Here is a 21,905-nt window from a genome sequence, read left to right on the forward strand (position 1 = left end):
AAAAAAAAGAATACAATTTCACAAACATGAAATTGTATATTCCATCTCTTCTCTTCAGATTCATCTCTTCATATGACTTTATAGATCCTTAGTCATCATGGGTCCCTCCTTAGAGCCCATGTCAGTTCATAAAAGTCAAATGGTGGCAACCAAGGCTGCAGTCAGCATTGGGGGTGAGTTTTCATCAGCATGAAATACACTCCAGAGGCAGAAGAGTGATAGGATTAGAGGCTGCACACCTGGGTAGTGCCAAGACAGGTGCAAAGCCACTCCACCCCATGGCCCTTGCCCTATACAACTGAGGCAGTAGGGACCCTATGGTTACAATATTCCATGTGCATCTCCCTTGAAGAGTCAGTGCATACTGAAAGTTCTTGTTACACATGGGTGTGCTCCATCGGTGTTTTTGACCCTAAGCCCCACGGTACCCACCTGGCCCCAAGCTCCCTACACCCTCCCTCTTTCATTACCTCTCAGTACATCTCTGCTCTCTGAACACTTCAGCACAGACTTGGGCTTCCTCTTCTTATTACTTTCAGAAAATTCTGTGGGTGGAAAGAAATTTAATAGGTAATAATAATGCTTCCTATTTTTAGAGCTCCTGCCTTCTGAGCAACCCGAAGAATGCCACAGCTATAACAGAATTGGTGAAAGGGTTGAAAGGTCTTCCAAAGGTCTTCAAGGAAAGTCCCCTGCAGTGAGGCAAACTTTCCCAAAGCGTGACTTGGGCAGGCAGTAGCCTCTTCTTATCTGACCCCAGAGACAATCTCAGCTCCACACCTGGTGATCTCAGCCTCCAGACGCTCTCCCTACCCCAAGCCAGGCCCTTTCTTTTCATCCACAGCCCTACTCCCTCTCTGCTTGGAATGATTACAACAGACTCCTAATGTTCCCCCAACCTTTAACCTCTTGTCCAACCAACCTTCACACTAGAAGTACAGTGGTCTTTCTAAAGCACAGCTCTGATCATGCTTGGGATGCAAGATTAGATGTGCAAAGCGCTATGAGAGTATAAGTGAAGATGGGGAGTAAAGGAAAGTGTTACCAAAAAAGAGTGAGGGGTTGAGGTATGTCAGGCAAATGGCAAAGCAAATGCAAAGGCCTGGAGGCATAAAAGTACACGGATGTTTGAGGAACAGTAAGTAATAAAGCATTGTGTGGGTGGGGTGGGAAGCAGAGAAGAGTTACCAGAAGAAAGGATGGAAAGGTTAATGAAGCAAGATTGGGAGCCAGGACTTCTTCCTGATGGTAATGAGGTGGGTGGTTGGGTGGCTGGAGCCACAGCAGAGGATTTGACCACCAAAGTTAAGTTGAAAGGCCCTGATCCCAAGAAGGAGAAGAGGAGACATGTGTCAGAGAGTAGACCACTAAAGGCAAATGCAACTGATGTCACCACTTAACCGACTACCAGGGCTCCAAGTTCCTTAAAATGCTTCCTCATCCTTCACATGTATGTTGTTGTTATTTTCTGTCCATTTGGCTCTGACTCATGCCTACCCATGTACAAGGACGCAAAACTCTGCCTGGTCCTGCACCACCTTCAGGATCATTGAAATGTTTGCATCCATTGTGGTTATTGTGTATTTTGAGTGCCTTCCAATGAAGGGGGCTCATCTTCCAGTATTATACAGGAAAATGTTCTGTTGTAATCCATAGGATTTTCACTGGCTAATTTTTGGAAGTATATTGCCGGGCATTTCTTCAAGCTTTCTTAGTCTGGAAGTTCCACTGAAACCTGTCCACCATGAGTGACCCTGCTGCTATTTGAAATACCAGTGGCGTAGCTTCCAGTATCACAGCAACACACAGCCTCCACAGTACAACAAACTGACAGACAGGTCTTGACCACATACACACACACATATACTTTCCCTTCTTTAAATAACCCTAATTACCTATTTGGAGCTCTGGTGGTGCAGTAGTTAAGAGCTCGACGGCCTACCAAAAGGTTAGCAGTTTGAATTCACCAGCCACTCTTTGAAAACCCTATGGGGCAGTTCTACTGGGTCTATAGGGTTCTATAGGGTCACTATGACTCAGAATCGACTCGACAGCAATGGGTTTGGTTTTTGTAGGGGTTTTAATTACCTATTTAACTTCCTTTTCTAAACCATGGGGCAGTAAAGAGGGCCCTAGAGTTGGCACCAAAAGGCCTGGTTCTAAACCTACCTTTGAAGTGTTTGCCTAACCTCTGCACCTCAGCTTCTTTGTCACTAACACGTGACACAAACACCCCCTCCTGCAGTGATGGAGAATGTCACAGGAGATAATGTATGTGAAACACCTACGATAGCTACTGACACATAGGCAGTGCTCGATAAATGCAAATTTAATATAAATTCTGTTGTTTTCTTTGGGATCCTTTCTTTTTCTCAGAGTATTTGTGAGTTCTACACCTCCAAATCTTTAGGGAAAGGGCCCTGGTGGCACAACGGTTAAGTACTCCACTGCTAACTGAAAGGTTGGTGGTTTGAACTCAACCAGTAGGCCTGTGGGAGAAAGACCTAACAATCTGCCTCTGTAAAAATTATAGCCAAGAAAACTCTATGGAGCAGTTATACTCTGTCACATGGGGTAGCTATGAGTTGGAATCAACTCGACTGCACCCATCAATAACAGCAACAAACTTTTTAGGAGAAACTGCCTTTGACAAGCAAGGGCTGTAGGCTCTGGCTAATGGCCACTTCTGGTACTGTAACTTCAGTGGGTTTCCTAGGGTTTTCTAGCCTAGAGCTGGGATGGGGCCAACACTTAGAGGGTCAGGCTAATGAGGAGGGGTTGTGTGCGCGCGTGTGTGTGTGTAAAAGTGCTGGTGGTGGTAAAGTGGGGAGGGAGAGAATGAATGAATGCAGAGAAGCGGAGCAAAACACCCATCTGTAAAAGAAGAGGGCTAATGTAGGTGAGAGGACAGAGGTCTGAGGGGAGGGGACCAGGGCCCAGCTGCCTGGGTGGGCTCACATGGAGGGTGGAGAAGGTGACAGATGTCCACTTCCTCTCTACAGAGTCTCTGCTCAGGCCACTCAGGCCCAGATGTAATTCTTCCCCCCGGTTCATACCTCCAAGCTGGAGAACTCCAAGGCTCAGGACTGGGAGTGGGTGAGGGAAGTGGGGGTGGGTAATTCCACCAGCTTTCAGCAATCTGCCGACTGTTTTCAGTGCCTCTTCTGAAGACAGGCTCTCTGTCCACTTGCTTTTCCGTGACATCACTGTCCATGACCTTTGGGGGCCAGCAGGGTGGAGTCCAAGGGGAAGGGTACAGGCGATGATTCTTTGGCGCTCACAAAGGTTGGGATTGTGAGCTGCCCAGAGCTGGAGAATGGCCTCGATGAGGACAATGTCTCTTGCTGGACTGGGAATGGCTTCCCTGCCCTAGGAGCTCTCAGGACTATAGTGGACCTGTTGTTTTTGCTCCTTTTTTATACTAAAAAGCACATTGTTGAGCACAAGGGCCGTGTGTGTGTGTGTATGTGTGTGTGTACACAGACGTGTAAAGAGTCTCAGAAAATTGCATTTTGCTTTCAGAACAAGTGGTGATGTGGAGCGGAAAACTCACAGCCTAGCCATCGGAGGGAAGTGCATTTTTGCTTAATGGAAGTCTGGGGAATGGAGGGAAAGGGGGAGGGGGAGGGAGAAGGAGAGGCTGGAAAGACTTCTGCTGGTGTTTCAAAGGGCACTAAATAGCCTTGGAAGAGATCAATATGTTCAATGAGTCCAAAGCTGATGACAGCCAAGCAAACACAACCAACTGCCCTGTGCTCACTTAAAGTAATAGCCTTAAACACTTGAAGGAAATAACTGAACTACCTTATTGATTTGGGATTTCAGCCACCTCCCCAATATACAGCACCCATGAACACCACAGACCCACAGGTATCATGTGTTTTTGTTTTGCTTCTTTTTAAAAAACAAATATAACGGGCATGACCTGCTCCATCAGCTAGGAAAATGAATACACTGCCGTTTGTTTTTTCCTGTGCACATTAATCTCCCAGCCCCAACCAGCTCACATTGAAGGATGGCCAGGATCTCCCTTGGGACCTCCTTCTCCAAAACTAAATAGCCCCAGGTGCTCACTCAGCCCAAACTGATCAGGGTAAAGAATCACTGAGCGATCTGATCAGTTCACCAGGTTCTCCTCCTACCCTCCATCTCCCACTGTTTCCTGCTGCTATCACCTCTTTGTCCCTCCCGCATGGTACTGCTGATAAAATCACGTGGTCCACCCAAATGGATGTCTTGTCACTGCTACGCTGGTGCCTGGCTAGTCCAGACCCCGACCCAGGCAGCAAGGTTCCCCGAGGGAGGGCAGTTCTGCTGCTTTAGTATTCACCCGGTTGCCATGGGTGATGCAAATGGTTAAGCATCAACTACTAACTAAAAGGTTGGTGGTTAAACTCACCCCAGCACCTCAGAAAAAAGGCCTGGCAGCTTCCCTCCAAAAATTCACAGCCTGGAAAATTCTATGCAACATATGGGGTTGCCATGAGTTGAAATCAACTTGATGACAACTGTTTTTCCTGGTGGACATCGATGAAGAAGTCCCATGTGCCCCCTCTGCAGTGGGGGCTCCCTTTCAGGCCCCTTCAGAATGCCCAGGTATAGCTCACCCCAAAGCTACCTGGCAAATACATCAAAATGACAGCAATAAGCTCATGCCTATCAATAATTACACTGAATGCAAACGGACTAAATGCACCAACAAAGAGAGAGTGGCAGAATGCATAAAAAAACACGATCCATCTATATGCTGCCTACAAGAGACACACATTACACTCAAAGACACAAACAAACTAAAACTCAAAGGCTGGAAAAAATATATAAAGCAAACAACAATCAAAAAAGAGCAAGAGTAGCAATAATAATCTCTGATAAAATAGACTTCAAACAAAATCCACCACACAGGATAAGGAAGGACATGATATAACGATTAAAAGGTCAAAACACCAGAAGGACATAACCATAGTAAATGTTTACTCACTCAACAACAGGCCTCCAAAATAAATAAAACAAACTCTAACAGCATTAAACAGCTCCACAATAATAGCAGAAGACTTCAATACACCACTTTCGGTGAAGGACAGAACATACAGAGAGAAGCTCAATAAAGACACAGAAGATCTACACGCCACAATCAGCCAACTTGACCTCACAGACATATACAGAACACTCTATCCAACAGCAGAGAAGTATACTCTCTTTTCCAATGCACATGGAACATTCTCTAGGATAGATGACATATTAGGCCATAAAGCAAGACTTAACAGAATCCAAAACATCAAAATAATTATAAAGCATCTTCTCTGACCATAAAGCCATAAAAGTAGAAATCAATAACAGAAAAAGCAAGGAAAAAAAAAACCAAACACGTGGAAACTGAACAATATCTTGCTCAAAAAACTACTGGGTTATAGATGAGTCAAACACAGAATAAAGAAATTCATGGACTCGAAGGTTCCTACCAGAACCTTTGGAACGCAGCAAAAGCAGTACTCAGAGGTCAATTTGTGACAATAAATGCATACATCCAAAAAGAAGAAAGGGCCAAAATAAAAAACATTAACCCTACAACTCGAACAAATAGAAAGAGAGAGCAAAAGAAGCCCTCGGGCTCAAGCAGAAAGGAAATAATAAAGATTAGAGCAGAAATAAATGAAATAGAGAATAGAAAAACCACTGAAAGAGTTAACAAGATCAAAAGCTGGTTCTTTGGAAAGATCAACAAAATCGATAAGCTGTTGGCCAAACTGACAAAAGAAAAACAGGAGAGGAGGCAAATAACAAATAAGAAATGAGATGGGTGATATCACAACAGACCTAACTGAAATTAAAAGAATCATAACAGAATACTATGAAAAATTGTACTCCAGCAAATTTGAAAACCTAGGTGAAATGGATAAATTTCTAGAAACACACACCTACCTAAACTAACACAAATGGAGGTTGAAAAACTAAATAAACCTGTAACAAAAGAAGAGATTGAAAAGGTAATTTAAAAACTCTGGACAGAAAAAAGGCTCACCACTGATGGCTTCACCAAAGAATTCTACCAAACTTTCAGAGGAGAGTTAACACCAGGACTACTAAAGGTATTTCAGAGCATAGAAAAGGAAGGAATACTGCTGAACTCGTTATATGAAGCCAGTATAACCCTGATACCAAAATCAGACAAAAGTTATCTTAGGTGAAGAGAAGAACAACACACAATACTGGGGAAGTCAGCACAACTGGACTAAACCAAAAGCCAAGAAGTTCCCTAAACACAACCAAACACTTTGAGGTCCAGAGTAGCAGGGGGTGGGGTTTGGGGACCATGGTTTCAGCAGACATCAAGGTCAATCAGCATAACAAAGTTTATTACGAAAATGTTCTGCATCCCACTTTGGTGATAGCATCTGGGGTCTTTAAAGCTTTCGAGCAGCCATGTAAGATGCATCAGTTTGTCCCAACTTACTTGGAGCAAAGGAGAGTGACAACACCAAAGACACAAGGAAAATATTAGCCCGAGAGACAAAAAGGACCACATAAACCAGAGACTCCATCAGCCTGAGACCAGAAGAACTAGATGGTGCCCAGCTACCACCAATGACGGCCCTGACAGGGAACACAACAGAGAACCCCTGAGGGAGCAGGAGAAAGGTGTGGTGTAGAGCTCAAATTCACATGAAAAGACTGGACTTAACAGTCTGAGACTGGAGGAAACCTCGAAGACACGGCCCCTGGACTCTCTGTTAATCATTCTGGAACCCAACTCTTCAGACGAAGATTAGACTGGACTCTAAAACATAAAATAATACTTGTGAAGAGTGTGCTTCTTAGTTCAAGAATATATACGAGACTAAATGGGCAGCTCGTGTCTGGAGGTAGGAGGAGAAGGCAGAAAGGGATAGGAGCTAGTTGAATGGACACGGGAAACCCGGGGTGGAAAGGAGGAATGTGCTGTCGCATAATAGGAATTGCAGCTAGTGTCACACAACAATATGTTTATAAATTTTTGTATGAGAAATTAACTTGAGCTGTAAACTTTCACCTAAAGCAGAATTAAAAAAAAAAAAAAAAGTGCTCCGCTCTAGCCCGGCTCAGGACTGCAGGTTCAGAACAGAGAATCCCAGACTGGGAAGATAGTGTATCATACTTTTTCATGTGTATGTGCCAGAAAGAGGAGCCATTTGAGGGGAGCTGGCCTGCCGTGGAAGGGGTAATAAGGTTTGAGGGTGCCTGGTTGAGAAGGAGAAGAAAGAAAGCACTAAAAGGCAAATAAGTTTAGTTTTTCCAAGAGGCAGCCACCTCCCAACAGTTAGCACTCAGAGCAAGCACGTTTCCAGGTCTGACTTGGTAGCCAGCAGCAAGTGGTCAGGGGGTTCTCTTGGCCAGGCTACTTCCAGGGTAGCTTCCCAGTGTATGGGTGTCTTAGTTTCTTAGTGCTGCTGTAACAGAAACACAAGTGAGTGTCTTTAAAGAACAGAAGTTATTTTCTCACTGTTTAGGAGGTTGGAAGTCTGAATTCAGGGCACCAACTCTAAGGGAAGGTCCTTGTCTTAGCTTCTACAGCCCTGGCTTTCCTCGGTTCATTGGCCATCTTTACATGGCATCTATTTTTCCCAGTCTGTGCTTGCTTGTCTCTGTGTCTATGCTAGCCCTTATTACTCAGAAGTGATTAGTTTGGGGACACACCCTATACTGATATGGCCTCATTAACCTAAAAAGAAAACCCTATTCCCAAATGGGATTATATCCACAGGTATAAGGGTTAGGATTCCAACACGTATTTTGAGGGGGCATAATTCAATCCATAACAATGGGATTGGGCACAGGATCTCACAGGTGCATTCTGATCTGAGATAATTCAAGTGAGGATGCTTCAATTCCACAGGCATTTATATTACTGAGCATCTATGGTATGCTTCTCCTGTGCCAGGAGCCGTAAGGGATCTTCACATTCATTCAGCTTTTATGAAGCACATACTTTGGGCAGCCACTCTTCATAGTACAGAGAATACAAAGATGAAGAAGGTATGGCTCCCACCCTCAAAGAGCTTATGGGCAGGCAGATCCGTAAACAAATAATAGAAATATAAGCAAGTATGGCAGCCAGAAGAGGAAGAGGAGATGAAGTCTCCAGGGAGGTTGAGGAGGCTCCAGAGAAGGAGAGAAGACTCCAGACAGGCTGTGATGCCTAAACAAAGAATAGAAGGGCAGGTACAAGTTTCCCAGGCAGACAAGAAGTGAAAGCCCTTTCAAGCTCAAGAAGTAGTAACAGGCAATGGCAAATAGGTTTCATACCAAGTGCCAATTCCAATTGCTTGCTAGTGCCTGTACTGTGTTGGGAAAGAGTTCGAGGATTGATAAGTACTGTCTGCTGTGAACACTGAAAAAGGGAGTGGTGATTTATGTCCCAAGCCTTTGCCCTTGGTGATACATAGAGTCGAGAATCTAGGGAATAGCAAAGTATGTTCAGGGAACATCAGAGGGTTTGGTTTGGCTAGAACAATGGTGACAAGGGAGGAAGCAATAGGAGACAGGGCTACAAAGTAAGGTGGAGGCTATGAGAGATCATGATAGTTCTCTAATGTCATTCCAGAGAGTTTTAGGTTATCTTTTGCTGATAGGAAACCACCAAAGGCTTTAAGCCGGAAGGCCACATGATTAGATATCAATTTTATAAAAATTCCTCTAGTAGAAACATAGAGAATCTATTGTAAAGAGGCCAGGCTGGAGGCCAGGAGGCTGTGCAGGTGACTGTCTCAAATCATCCAAGGAGAAATGATGAACAAACACATGAATGAATGGATGAACGAAGACAGGTTCACAGATAGAATCAAGTCAAAATATAAGTGCCTTAACAGAGGCAAAAATTAAATGGTCCATGGGCTTCCTGGTATATTTCCAGAGTGTAGAACAGTGCCTAGACTTAGTGGGCATTCAAATAAAAGTTTGCTGAAGCAGGAAGGCCTCTCTGAGCAGGTGACATCTAAGCTGAGACATGAACAATGGGGTTGAGGATACAATTTGGGATGAAACGTAAAACCATGCTCACCACAATCCTATAATGTCTGTGTTATTATCATCCACAACTTATACATGAAGAAACCAAGGCTCGGAGAGGTGATGTGGCAGCCCCAGTGGCAGAGCAGGGGTTCCAGCCAGGTGGAACTAATACCAAACTACCCTTTCTTCATAACCTTCCTGAACGTGGGGTACTTGTACCTTCATTCTGAATAAGAGGCACCCAGGCAGCTTTCAAATCTGGGCATGCAGATTTGAGCTGACCCTTCTTTGAGATCAATGTCCAGTCCAGCCCTGGTAAAGTGTAAGTACTGAGCACCTACTATGTGCCCCAAGAAGGTGAAGACTGCTCTTTCTTCTCAAGATGCTTGGAAGACCAGCACACTCAAGTGCTCAGAGATGGTGTGGGAGAGGAGTGCAGAGGAGGGACGATCTCTGAGGTCAGAGTCCCTTGGCAAGGAGCTCCCTGTGAGCAGGCCCTGCAAGGACACAGAAGCCTGACCGGGCAGAGAGGAGGGGAAGAAGGTTCAAGCCAGGGCACGGAGTGAGCTCGGGCAGGAAGTCCAGGCACAGTGTGAGTTCAGCTGTCTTTCAGAAGGGACCTGGGGCTGCCTCGAGCTCATGGAAAAGCTGCCAGGCCTTCCTATGTCCTGCCACCACATGACAAAGTAATGCAGTGGATCCAATTCCCTGGGCGAGTCCATCAGTCTTATTTTTTTGAGTGTTTAGCTTATGGGTCCTAATGAGGTACAAGGTACTCTGAAGGAATTCAAAGAGCACAGAACCTTGATCTCAACCCTGCAGGACCCGAAAACCTCCTTGAAGATAAGTGCTTGGACTTATGAAACAACGGAAGAGCACTTGAACGCAGCAGCCGGGCAGCAGGTGGAAACCACACAGCAGGGCCAGGCGAGGCTGCCAGCAAAGTGCAGCCCTGTGAAGTGCGAGGGCTGTGCCAGGGAGGGCTTCCTGGAAGAAAGGGACGGCGTACACAGTAGGCTTTAAAGGCTGGGGTGGCAGGGCAGGACATTTCCCATAAAGACCTGCAATCTACGAGAGCACAGAGAAAGGTTGGCTGGAGCAGGGACAGTGAGAGCACACAGGGTGGGAGCACCAAGCAAATTCTGGGCTTGTGAGGCCAGAATCTCTCCTGAGTCAGGCCAAGAGTGGATTGATGATGGTTCTTGAGTAAGGGGGTAACGGGATAAAAGCCACACTTTGGAAACGGTAATAGTAATTCCTAGTTTGCATGTAACCTTTTGCAATTTTCAGGTCACTCCACATACATTACCTCTCTTGATTCTCACAATTATTTTTGCCTTTTGTAGCTGAGAAATCAGATGTGAAAAGTTAAATGACTTGCCTAAGATCACACCCATAAAGGAAGGAGCCAAAACTAGAACCCAGGTCATTTAGCTTCCAGTCCATTACTCTGCGGAGAGAGAACACAAGGTCAAGGAGAAGGCGTGGATTTGGGAACCAGACAGATCTGTGCTCCAATGCCAGTTCTGACTGTTATGAATAAGCTGTGTGGCCTTGGACAGGTTACCTAAGCTCTCTGAGCCTTTTTCTTATTTTTTAAATTGAAATAATAATACCTCAGAGAATTACAGGTTTGTCATGAGGCTTAAAGTAATGATGGCTGCTGGCAGAGCAAGACATCCTACAGATATTAATTTCCTTCCTCTTTTTGACTGCTTACCATTCAGGTCCCAAACAATCCAAGTTATTGACCCAGCTGCCCCCCAAGTCCCCCCAGGATGCCAATGAAGCCCTGGAGGCAGAAGTTTTCAGCCTTGTAAACAACCAGCAAGGAGCCCTGGCGACGCAACGGCTAAGTGCTCGGCCGCTAACTGAAAGACCCACAGTTTGAACCCACCAGCCGCTCCGTGGGAGAAAGATGTAGCAGTCTGCTTTGGTAGAGATTACAGCCTTGAAAACCCAATGGGGCAGTTCTACTCTGTCCTATATGGTTACCATGAGTTGGACTGGACTTGACGGAACACAACAACAACAAACAACCTGCACTGACCGGGCTTTCAGCAAGGCCACGGACCTATCCCGGGCCCTGCGAGTGGCCATGCCAGCTGGAGGGCCCTGGCCCGTCAGCACCTCTCCATCTGAGAACGAGCTGCTGAGAGTGAGGACAGCTGAGCCATCGAGACATGGGCTATCGACAAAGCTGTCTAGCACACCACCGCTCGTTCTTGAGAAGATTTTTTTTTTTTAAGCAATCAAAACAGGATGTAAAATAACAACCCACACAAATAACCTCTTAAAAATCTCACCCTTGACTTATTATTTGGAATAAAAGTCATTTCTTACCCTGGCAAAGCTCTTGATTCTTTTCAGAACATTTTCATATACATTATTTCACTTGATCCTCACAACGCCAGCAGACAGGGCAGGCTTTACTGTTCTCTTTGAACAGATGAACAATCCATGGCTTAGAGGTGGGGTGGAACCCAGAGCTCCCCGCCCCTGCCCATGGTGCTTTCCCTCTCCCCTGTGCCCAATTCAGAGTCCAGAATCGATCAGCCGGCAACCGCAGCTCTAATGTTTGAAATCCTCCCCCATCCGACTCAGCTACTGAATTACTGCAGCTGCCTGCATGAGGCTGATGGGGGAGGGGAGGAGGGCAGCAGTTTGAAAAGGGACAACCACCACCCCGGGCACAGCAAGTCCTGCAGGTGTGCTAAGCCCCCTGCTCAGTACCAACAGGGGCTCTGGAGCCACTGCCCTGCCCAGGAGCCCTTCCTGCTGTTGCAACCACCCCCTCTATCATCCCTCTCTCCACTGGGGACTCTCAGAGAGCAGAAGGCTCACTGGGAGTCAGCTACCTGAGGTCTGCGCTGAGCTGAGCCTCCGACTTAAGCTTGAGAATTTAGGTAAGTCATTCCACTCCTGGAAATAATATAACAATCAGAAGGAAGCTGGGGCTGCTGACCCTGGCCACTGATTGATTCTTGTATGTGGTAGACCTGCTCCATTCCAAGGAGAGGTGGGCTAAAGACCAAGCAGCAAATGGGTATTTACCAGCAACCACTACGTGTTTTGATACATCAGTGAACAAAAAAGACATATCTCCTGTCTTCATTTGGCTCATATTCTAGTGAGGGGAGACAGAAACCAAAGAGTGAACATAATCAGTAAGTAAATTAAGAGGTATATTAGCTGACAAGTTGCTGCTGTTAGCTGCCATCAAGTCAGCCCCCAACTCATGGCAATCACACGCACAATGAAATGAAACCCCACCCGGTCCTGCGCCATCCCCATGATCTGTTGTGGATCAGACCATTGTGATTCATAGGGATTTCAATGGCCGATATTTGGAAACAGATCACCAGGCCTTTCTTCCTAGTCTGTCTTAGTCTGGAGGCTTTGCTGAGACCTATTTAGCATCATAGCAAGACGCAGTTCTCCACTGACAAACGGGTGGTAGGTTGCTGTGCATGAATGAGGCGCATTGGCCAGAAACTGAACCCAGGTCTCTCGAATAGAAGGCAAGAATTCCACCACTAAATCACCACTTAACTACCACTGGACCACCACTGCCCCCAGGTTGTAAGTACTATGTGAGAAAACAAGTATCACAGGGTCATGGGAATGGAGCTTGCTGGGGGGCAGGCAGGTCCCTATTTTAAATAGGACCTGGCAAGCTTGGTTGAGAAGTTGACATTTGTGCAAAGATTTGAAGGAATGAGGATATGAATATGCATATGGATATCTGAAGGAAAGGCTTTCCAAGCAGAGGGACAGCCAGAGCACAGACTCCAAGGAACTGCGAGAAGGCCAGTGTGGCTGGGGCAGAAGGCTAGCGGGGATTAGACTCACCCGGAGGGCTTGTTATAACTCAGATAGCTGGGCCCACTCCCAAGAGTTTCTGATTCAGTCATTTGTACTTCCAACAAGTTCCCAGGTGATGCTGCTAGTCTGGGGGCCACACTTGGAGAACTGGTCTACAGATGCCCTGAAGTGTCCAGTGAAGGGGATCTTGCATTTAGAAGCAAAGTGGCTAGAATCTTCACTGGGATGCTCTGAAAAGAAGGCCTAGCTTGTGCTGGCAGGTCATTGTGATGTCAGACGTATGTGGTTATACCCTCTGGAACTGTCGTTGTTAGTTGCCATCAAGTTGCCTCCAATGCATGGTGACCTTATATATAACAGGACAAAACATCACCCAATCTTGCACCATCTTCATGATCATTGGTACGTTTGAGTCCTTTGTTTCAGTTTTCATGTCAGTCCACCTCACTGAGGGTTTCCCTCATTTCTCGAACCCTCTACTTTACCAAATAGTGACTGGAATTTCCTGATGACATATCCAAAGTAAGCAAGTTGAAGTCTCTCCATTCTGGCTTCCAAGGAACATTCTTGTTGTGTTTCTTCTAAGACTGATTTTTTTTTTTTCTTTTGGCAGTCCGTGATACGTATTCAATATTCTTTGCCAACACCACAGTTCACATGCATCAATTCTTCGGTCTTCCTTTTGTACTACCCTACTTCCGCATGTATATGAGGTGATTGAAAAGACCATGGCTTAGGTCGGATGCACCTTAGACATCAGAGAGACATCTTTGCTTTTTAACACTTTGAAGGTCTTTTGGAGTAGATTTGCTCAATATAATAAGTCTTTTGATTTCTTGACTACTGCTTCCATGGGTGCTGATTGTTGATCCAAGTAGAATGAAATCCTTGACAATTTCAGTGCCTTCTCCATTTATCATGATGTTGTTTATCGGTCTACTTGTGAGGATTTTCATTTTCTTCAGTAATCCGCTCAGAAGCCTTGACCCTTATCAGTAAGTGCTTCAAGTCGTCTTCATTTTTAGCAAGGAAGGCTGTGTTATCTGCATATCACTTTAATGAGTCTTTCTCCAATCATCTGGAGCTGTAGACACGGATGATTCCATGACCCTGAAATCATTTGGGGGAAGGGGCACTAGTTCTGGATCAAGAAGACCCAGTTTCCAGTCCTCACTCCACTGTGAGGCCTTAGCAAGTTACTTAATATCTCTGAGTCTTTTTCCATCTCTCAAATGGGAAAAACAACTATATCACAGGTTTTGCTTTGAGGCTTAAATACACGCTTATATTTTAATGCCATTGAAGGGAAGTTCTTGTTTAAAATATTATTCCAAAATTGTTCTAGGGGAAATTAAACTATCCCTCTAATTCAGGCAGCTTATAAACCTACAGGTCTCTCAAAGGTCACCTCAAGCTACTAAGGTAAGTATTATTGTTAGGTTACTGTATTGAAATTACCTAGAATGCCCAACAAACTTGCTAGTAACTGTTATGCTTGTTGGAAACCCTGGTGGTGTAGTGCTTAAATGCTATGGCTGCTAATCAAAAGGTAGGCAGTTCGAATCCACCAGGCACTCCTTGGAAACACTATGGGGCAGTTCTACTCTATCCTTTAGGGCCGCTATGAGTTGAAATCGACTTGACAGCAATGGATTTGGGGTTTTTTTTGTTGTTGTTTGTTATGCTTGTCGGAAGGAAGAATAATTTTATATTTGAAAAGTAAAGCATAATATTAGTCCCTTCTGATGACTAGATTCTCACTGTGCCCTGAAAGATGACATGGATTTTCATTCCCCAGAGCTTTGTACCCTGCTGTTGCCGCTCTCTAAAACAACTCTGTCCAGTAAAACTTTCTGTACTGACGGTAATTTTCTACATGCGTCCTGTCCAACGCTATAGCCATTATCCACATGTAGCTATTGGACACCTAAAATGTGGCTAGAGCAACTGGGGATCTAAATTTTTTATTTCTTTTAATTTTAATTCATTTAAATCTAAATAGCCGCACATGGCTAAGTGGTTACCATATTGGGCCACACGGCTGTAGGTTGTCCCCTTCTCCCCACCTAGCAAAATTCCACTCATCCTTCAAGGCTTAGTACCAGTGTCTCTAACCTTCATGCTAACAGACAGATCCTTCCTCAGCACTCCGTAGGCCTTCTCATATCTCAGTGTGTATGAATGATTTGATTGCCTTTCTAGTCCCTCAATAGACTGTGAGCTTCTTGCAGGTAGAGACTATGACTTTCTTACGTTGTAGTGCTTGTATCTGGCACAATGTCTGGCACATAACCAACAAAGAAGTTGCCATTGAGTCGATTCAGATTCATGGCGACCCTACGCGTGTCACAGCTGAACTGTGTTCCATAGGGTTTTCAATGGCTGATTTTGGGGAGATAGATCACCAGGACTTTCTTCCAAGGTGCCTCTGGGTGGGCCCAAACAACTAACCTTTTGATTGCCAGCTGAGAACATTAATGATTTACACTACCCAGGGATTCCTGTCTGACATGTAGTAGATACTTAGTAAATATTTGTCGAATGAATGGATGGGTAAATGCGAACAAGCTTCCTACTTATATCCATTCTTTTTTCCTATTTCTACTGAGTTGAGCAGAGGGTAGGAAAAGTCAGAGATGGAAAACCAAGATCCATTCTATTTTCTCCTTTCCCTCCTCTTCCTCTACTGAGGAAGAGAGAGAGATTAGGACATGGGCCAGAGCCCACAACCTGCATCTGTTTAAGGAAGCTTGAAGTCTTTAACTTATATGAAGCTTTAGGTATTCTAATCCCAGAGCAAGTGCCTAAGAGTGAGATTCTCCTTTTGAAGCTATACAGGGGGAAAATATTTTTTTTAAGATAAATATGATTAAATCGTATTTATTAGAAATGTGCCAAATTCACGTAGGCATTTATGTATGTGAAAACCACTTGACTCATGATCATTAGCCATTAGAGAAACAAATCAAAACTCCAATGAGATTTCATCTCACTCCAACAAGGCTGGCATTAATCCAAAAAATGCAAAATAATAAATGCTGGAGAGGCTGTGGAGAGATTGGAACTCTTATACACTGCTGGTGGGAATGTAAAATGGTACAACCACTTTGGAAATCAATTTGGTGCTTCCTTTAAAAGCTAGAAACAGAACTACCATACGATCCAGCAATCCCACTCCTTGGAATATATCCTAGAGAAATAAGAGCCTTTACAAGAACAGATATATGCCCACCCATGTTCACTGCAACACTGTTTACAATAGCAAAAAGATGGAAGCAACCAAGGTGCCCATCAACAGATAAATGAATAAATAAATTATGGTATATTCACATACTGGAATACTATGCATTGATAAAGAACAGTGATGAATCTGTGAAACATTTCATGACATGGAGGAACCTGGAAGGCATTATGCTGAGTGAAATTAGTCAGAGGCAAAAGGACAAATATTGTATAAGATCACTATTATAAGAACTTGAGAAATAGTTTAAATTGAGAAGAAAACATTCTTTTGTGGTTACGAGAGGAGGGAAGGAGGGATGGTAGGAGATGGGTATTCACTAATTAGATAGTAGATAAGAACTACTTTAGGTGAAGGGAAAGAGCACACAATACAGGAGAGGTCAGCACAACTGGGCTAAACCAAAAGCAAAGAAGTTTCCTGAATAAACTGAATGCTTCAAAGGCCAGCGTAGCAGGTGCAGGGGTTTGGGGACCATGGTTTCAGGGGATATCTAGCTCAATTGGCATAATAAAATCTATTAAGAAAACATTCCCCATCCCACTTTGAAGAGTGGCATCTGGGGTCTCAAACGCTAGCAAGTGGCCATCTAAGATGCATCAACGAGTCTCAACCCTCCTAATCAAAAGAGAATGAAGAACACCAAGGACACAAGGTAATTATAAGCCCAAGAGACAGAAAGGGCCACATAAACCAGAGACTACATCATCCTGAGACCAGAAGAACTAGATGGTACCCAGCTACAACCAATGACTGCCCTGAGCAGGAGAGCAGTGGGATGTAGACCCCAAATTCTCATAAAAAGACCAGACTTAATGGTCTGACTGAGACTAGAAGGACCCCAGTGGTCATGGCCCTCAGAACTTCTGTTGGGCCAGGACAGGAACCATTCCCGAAGCCAACTCTTCAGACATGGATTGGACTGGACAATGGGTTGGAGAGGAATGCTGGTGAGAAGTGAGCTTCTTGGAACAGGTGGATACTTGAAACTATGTTGGCATCTCCTGCCTGGAGAGGAGATGAGAAGGTAGAAGGGGTTAGAAGCTGGCGAAATGGACATGAAAAGAGAGCTTGGGGGGGTGGGGGGAGTGGGCTGTGTCATTACGGGGAGAGTAATTGGGAATATGTAGCAAGGTGTATGTAAGTTTTTATGTGAGAGACTGACTTGTAAACTTTTACTTAAAGCACAATAAAAATTATTAAAAAAAGAAAACCACTCGATATGATTGTCTCCTTTATACAGGTCGTCCCTGACTTATGACGTATTAGAGTTACATCAAACCACACCTAAAGAAAAAAACATTGCCGCCAAGTCAATTCCAACATATAGTGACCCTATTTTTTTTTCTATAGGACAGAGCAGAACTGCCCCATAGGATTTCCAAGGAGTGGCTGGTGGATTCCAACTACTGACCTTTTGGTTAGCAGCTGTAGCTCTTAACCACTGTGCCACCAAGGCTCCTAAAGCACACTTAAGACTGCCCATTTGTTTATTTTTCTAAATTTTATTTAGTTTGTTGTTGTTGTTGTTGAGAATATACACAGCAAAACATACACCAATTCTACAGCTTGTACATGACAATTTGGTGACATTGATTACGAGTTTTGAATTGTAGTATGTACTACATACAATGTCAGAATGCATGATTTGCTGATGTTATCCTTCTTCTGCCATCCCCCAAAGCAAATAAAGATGGGATTTATAAAGATACTGATAATAAAAGGCAATAATAATGGAAAAAAAAAAGATGTGTTCTACTTATGTCAGAACTGACTTAGGACGGAGTTGTTGGAAAAAAATCCTGTTGTAAATCGGGGATTGCCTGTATTTTAGTGTTAAAAGAAGTCATCATTGTAGTGGTGTTTCTGTTTTAAATAAAGTACATGTATGGCTAAGCTTGGTGATTTAAATCACATCTCCAGGAAAACTAACACCACCCATATTTGTAGCACCCTCCCACTCCAGGTTAGGTCACTGGGAGCTTACCAGGTTTTCTTGAAAGCTAACAGCAGGCCTAACCCTCACAAGGAGAGTAACATTATCCCTAAAAGTTTCATTACTTTCTTGGAAAATGTTGAGCACATCCTGTATAAGGCACCGTACTGAGGGCTGGAGAAGGTAGAATATGGTCCCTGTTTACAAGAAGTTCTAGAAATGGAGATGATAAGAATTACAACAAGGAAAGCGTTCAGATCTTAAGAAAGAAACAGCACTCAGAATGTGTGAAAACCAACCCAAACTGTTCCCACTGAGTCCATTTTGACTTAGAATGGCCCTACAGGACAGAGTAGAACTGCCCTATAGGGTTTCCAGGAGCAGCTGGTGGATTTGAACTGCTGATCTTTTGGCCACCAGCCAAGCTCTTAACTACTGTGCCTCCAGGGCTCCAGAGTGTATAAAGGAGGATTTTAATAAAACTGGAGTCCCTGGATGGTGCAAATAGTTAATGTGCTCAGGCACTCATGGAAAGGTTGTAGGTTTGAGTCTACCCAGAGGTGCCTGGGGAAAAAGTCCTGGCAAACTATTTCCAAAATATCAGCCACTGAAAACCCTATGAAGCACAGTTCTGCTCTGAAACACATGGGGTCGCCGTAAGTCAGAGTCGACTTAACAGCAACTCGTTTTGGGGTTTTTTTTTAATATAACTGTTTGGTAAATACAAATTTTATGACTGGTCAGGCATTGACTGACAAAGGCAACTTCGCTGGATACCTGAAGGAGCTCTACGAGGGCTGGGACAGGGAAGGTGGAAAAAAAGAGGGGTGGGGATGACTTGTGAAATGGGCAATAAAACCAAGAGAAAGAAAGAGAGAGGAAGAAAAAGCAGAAAAGGAGGGAGGATAGAGAATAGAGAGAGAAGCGTGAGCCCAAGCTGCCGCTGGCCGCAGTCCCACCAGCTGGCAGGGTGTGTGGAACTGCAGATGAGTCACCGTGTGGGGGGTGCTGAGGGATCAGACCGCAGAGAGGGGAACTCCCTGCAGCCCCTTTGGGCTGTGGCTCTGGCATTTTGTCTTATGGCCTCACACAGACCAGCTAACAGCATGGCCTTCAGTGCTCAGAAACCAGTTTATGGGGTGCTTCTGAGAGCCCCCAAAATGTCCAGCGGCTCACCCAGAGCCCACAGTCTTAAGCATCCTTGTTTGTAATAAACCTGACCAGCCTCAAGTGAAGAATCTCTGAAGAGAAAGGAGAGGGAGTCACTTATCAGAATGGAGGTGTTAGCTTGAGCCTTCCACCTAGGAAGAGGGAAGGAAGAGGGGAGGAGGGAGAACTTGCCTGAAGATAGACTCTCCTATGTTACGATACAGGGTGGGAGTGCAAAGACCCGGGCTGTGCTGTGGTTTTAGCTCCTCAGCAGGCTCAGTGAGCTCCTGGGGAAAGGAGATCTCTGCACAGCCCTCAGCTACAGCAAGTCCTTGTTACATCATTTCCTGTTTGTTTTTAGACCAGCCCCAATCCCAGACAGTCATTACAGGCAACTAACATTTATTGAAGGAGCCCTGGTGGTACAATGGAAGCACTAGGCTGCTAACTGAAAGGTCTGTGATTCGAACCCACCGGCAGCACCAGAGACTCTGAGGGAACAAAGACCTGGAGATCTACTCCTGTAAAGATTACAGCCCAGGAAATCCTCTGGGGCAGTTCTACTCTATCATACAGGATCACTGGGAGTCTGAATCAACTCACAGGCACACAACAACGACAACACTTACTGAGGTTTTTCCCACATGCTAGGTTGCTTTCTTATATGTTATCTCATTTAGTTGTTAATGCAACCCTGAGGTTCAAAAGGTAATTTGTTTCCCCAAAATTGCCCAATTAGAACATGCTGGATTCAGGGTGGAAGCCCAGGCCCTCTGATTCCAGGTCCATGGATCCCTCGGCCACTCCCCAGTGGGCTCCATGGGGTCTCAGACAGGGGTGTGAGGGACTGCACAGCACTCTGTCTTTCAAAAGTCAGCTCACTGCCCCCAGAAACACAGTCAAACCTGTCCCCTCACCAGGGTGGGTATGTAAGTTGTATGCAACAGAGGAAAAGAATATTTATTAAGTCATAATCCTATCTTTCCTGAACTGTCCAAACCTAGTCCTCTGACCATCCTGTACTGTTTAGTAGCTAGTCAAGAGGTATAGATAACCCCAAAGATATTAGCAAGGAACAATTTAAGAACGTTATTACTTTCTGGGTAATAGACTACTGTGTTCTCAGACACTCGGTTTGCCGAGCACAGCTCTGTCTGGAGCTCCTGTCAATATCTATTTTTAAGAGAACATATTTATAATTGGCTGTATTTATAATCTCCTCTTCATGGGCACTTGTTTTCCTTCCCAGGATGGAGTACAGAGGCATTTTAATAGACTGGCTATGGCAGCAGAGAAGAGGCTAGAAACGGGTCGGGTTTGGTTGTCTGTGGAGCCAGAGAATCCTGATGACTCCTAGTCTGGGTTCCTGCTATACTTTAGGAAGAAAGTCACTTCACCCCTGTGCTTCATTTTTTACAAAAGAGATTTTATCACTTCTGGAACAGACAGTGTCAAGGTGATAAAAAGGTTTAGTGAAATGCTGATAGAAACCTTCAATAGCAGTCCCCGTTCAGTCTGACAAACATTTATTGTGTATCTATTGTGTGCTAAGGGTCCCTGGGTTGTGGAAACAGTTCGCACTCAACTAATAACCTAAAGGTTAGCTGTTCGAACCCACTTAACAGTGCCACCGAAGAAAGCCTGGGGATCTGTTTCCATAAAGATTACAGCCAAGAAAACCCTATGGAGCAGTTCTACTCTGATATACTTGGGGTCTCCGTGAGTCAGAATCAACTCAAAGACAATGGGTTTTGCTTTCTTTTTTTTTTTCCTATTATGTGCTAAGTTTCATTGTTTGAAACATGGCGTTTTTAGCAAGATTATTGAACACAATCGTTATAGAAAGAGGAAATCTTTGACATCATGTCGTCTGATTCCCTCAGTTTAGGATGAAGAAAATAAAGCCCAGACTGAGGAATGCCTTGTCCAAGGTCAAACGTTTGGTTCCTGGCAGACAAGGGACTAGGGCTTTCGTCTTCCTGTCTCCTCATTCAGTGTATTTTCAGGCACTCACACCCTTACTAGAGTATCGTGTCCAAGATGGTTCACCACATGGTGAAAACCCTGTGCACATCTGGAAAAGATCTAGAAAAAATAGCCATAAATGACAAGGGATAGAAAATAATTTTTTTTAATTAAGGAGCAAAGATTTGAGCTGGCCACGAGGAAGCACTTTCTGCTGCCAGTGTGATAATATACCAGACTGAGCAAATCAAGGGAAAGCACACCCAGAGATCCTCCAGAGAACAAGAGAGAAGTGTTGATGCCTGGAGGGTCACCTGCCCCAAAACAGGGAGCTGGCGCAGACACTCTCAGTCTCATTCAGCTCTATTAGAATTGTTTTTAGTCCGAATGCCTTCTATAAGGGTCTTGCCAAACAGACTGCTGTTACCACGTTCCTTCCACATCCTTGATCCTATAATTTGTTTGAAATTTCCTCCTAAAAATACTTCTTGGCCCTCTTGTGTTTTTCTGTTCATTTAAAAGAGCCTTTATATTAAAAAGCCTTGTAAGAAAAGGGACAAGTATTGTATGATCCCACTTACAGGGAATATCTGGGACAGGCAAATATATAGAGACCACAGTTGGTTAGTGGTTTCCAGCGGCAGACAGGAGGGAGGGGAGAGGCGACTCAGTGCTGAGGGGACACTGCGCTTCCATTAAGGGTGATGGGAAAATTTGGAAACAGATAATGGTGATGGTTGAACATGACGAGCATAATCAATGTCACTGGACTGTACACGTGAAGGATGTCCCAATGCCGAATGA

General features: G+C 44.6%; 1 protein-coding gene across 1 annotated transcript in view; it reads right to left on the reverse strand.

The window, feature by feature from the left end:
- RXRG (retinoid X receptor gamma) overlaps positions 1-11,386 on the reverse strand; it is a 111,811-nt gene extending 100,425 nt beyond the window's left edge. The window contains exon 1 of the mRNA XM_049881112.1: positions 11,329-11,386. The gene's annotated coding sequence lies outside the window, so the exon portion shown is untranslated. The remainder of the gene's footprint in view (positions 1-11,328) is intronic.
- Between the last annotated feature and the right edge of the window lie 10,519 nt (positions 11,387-21,905).

The sequence above is a fragment of the Elephas maximus genome, chromosome 3 (assembly GCF_024166365.1).
Source record: "Elephas maximus indicus isolate mEleMax1 chromosome 3, mEleMax1 primary haplotype, whole genome shotgun sequence".
NCBI classification, from domain to species: domain Eukaryota; kingdom Metazoa; phylum Chordata; class Mammalia; order Proboscidea; family Elephantidae; genus Elephas; species Elephas maximus.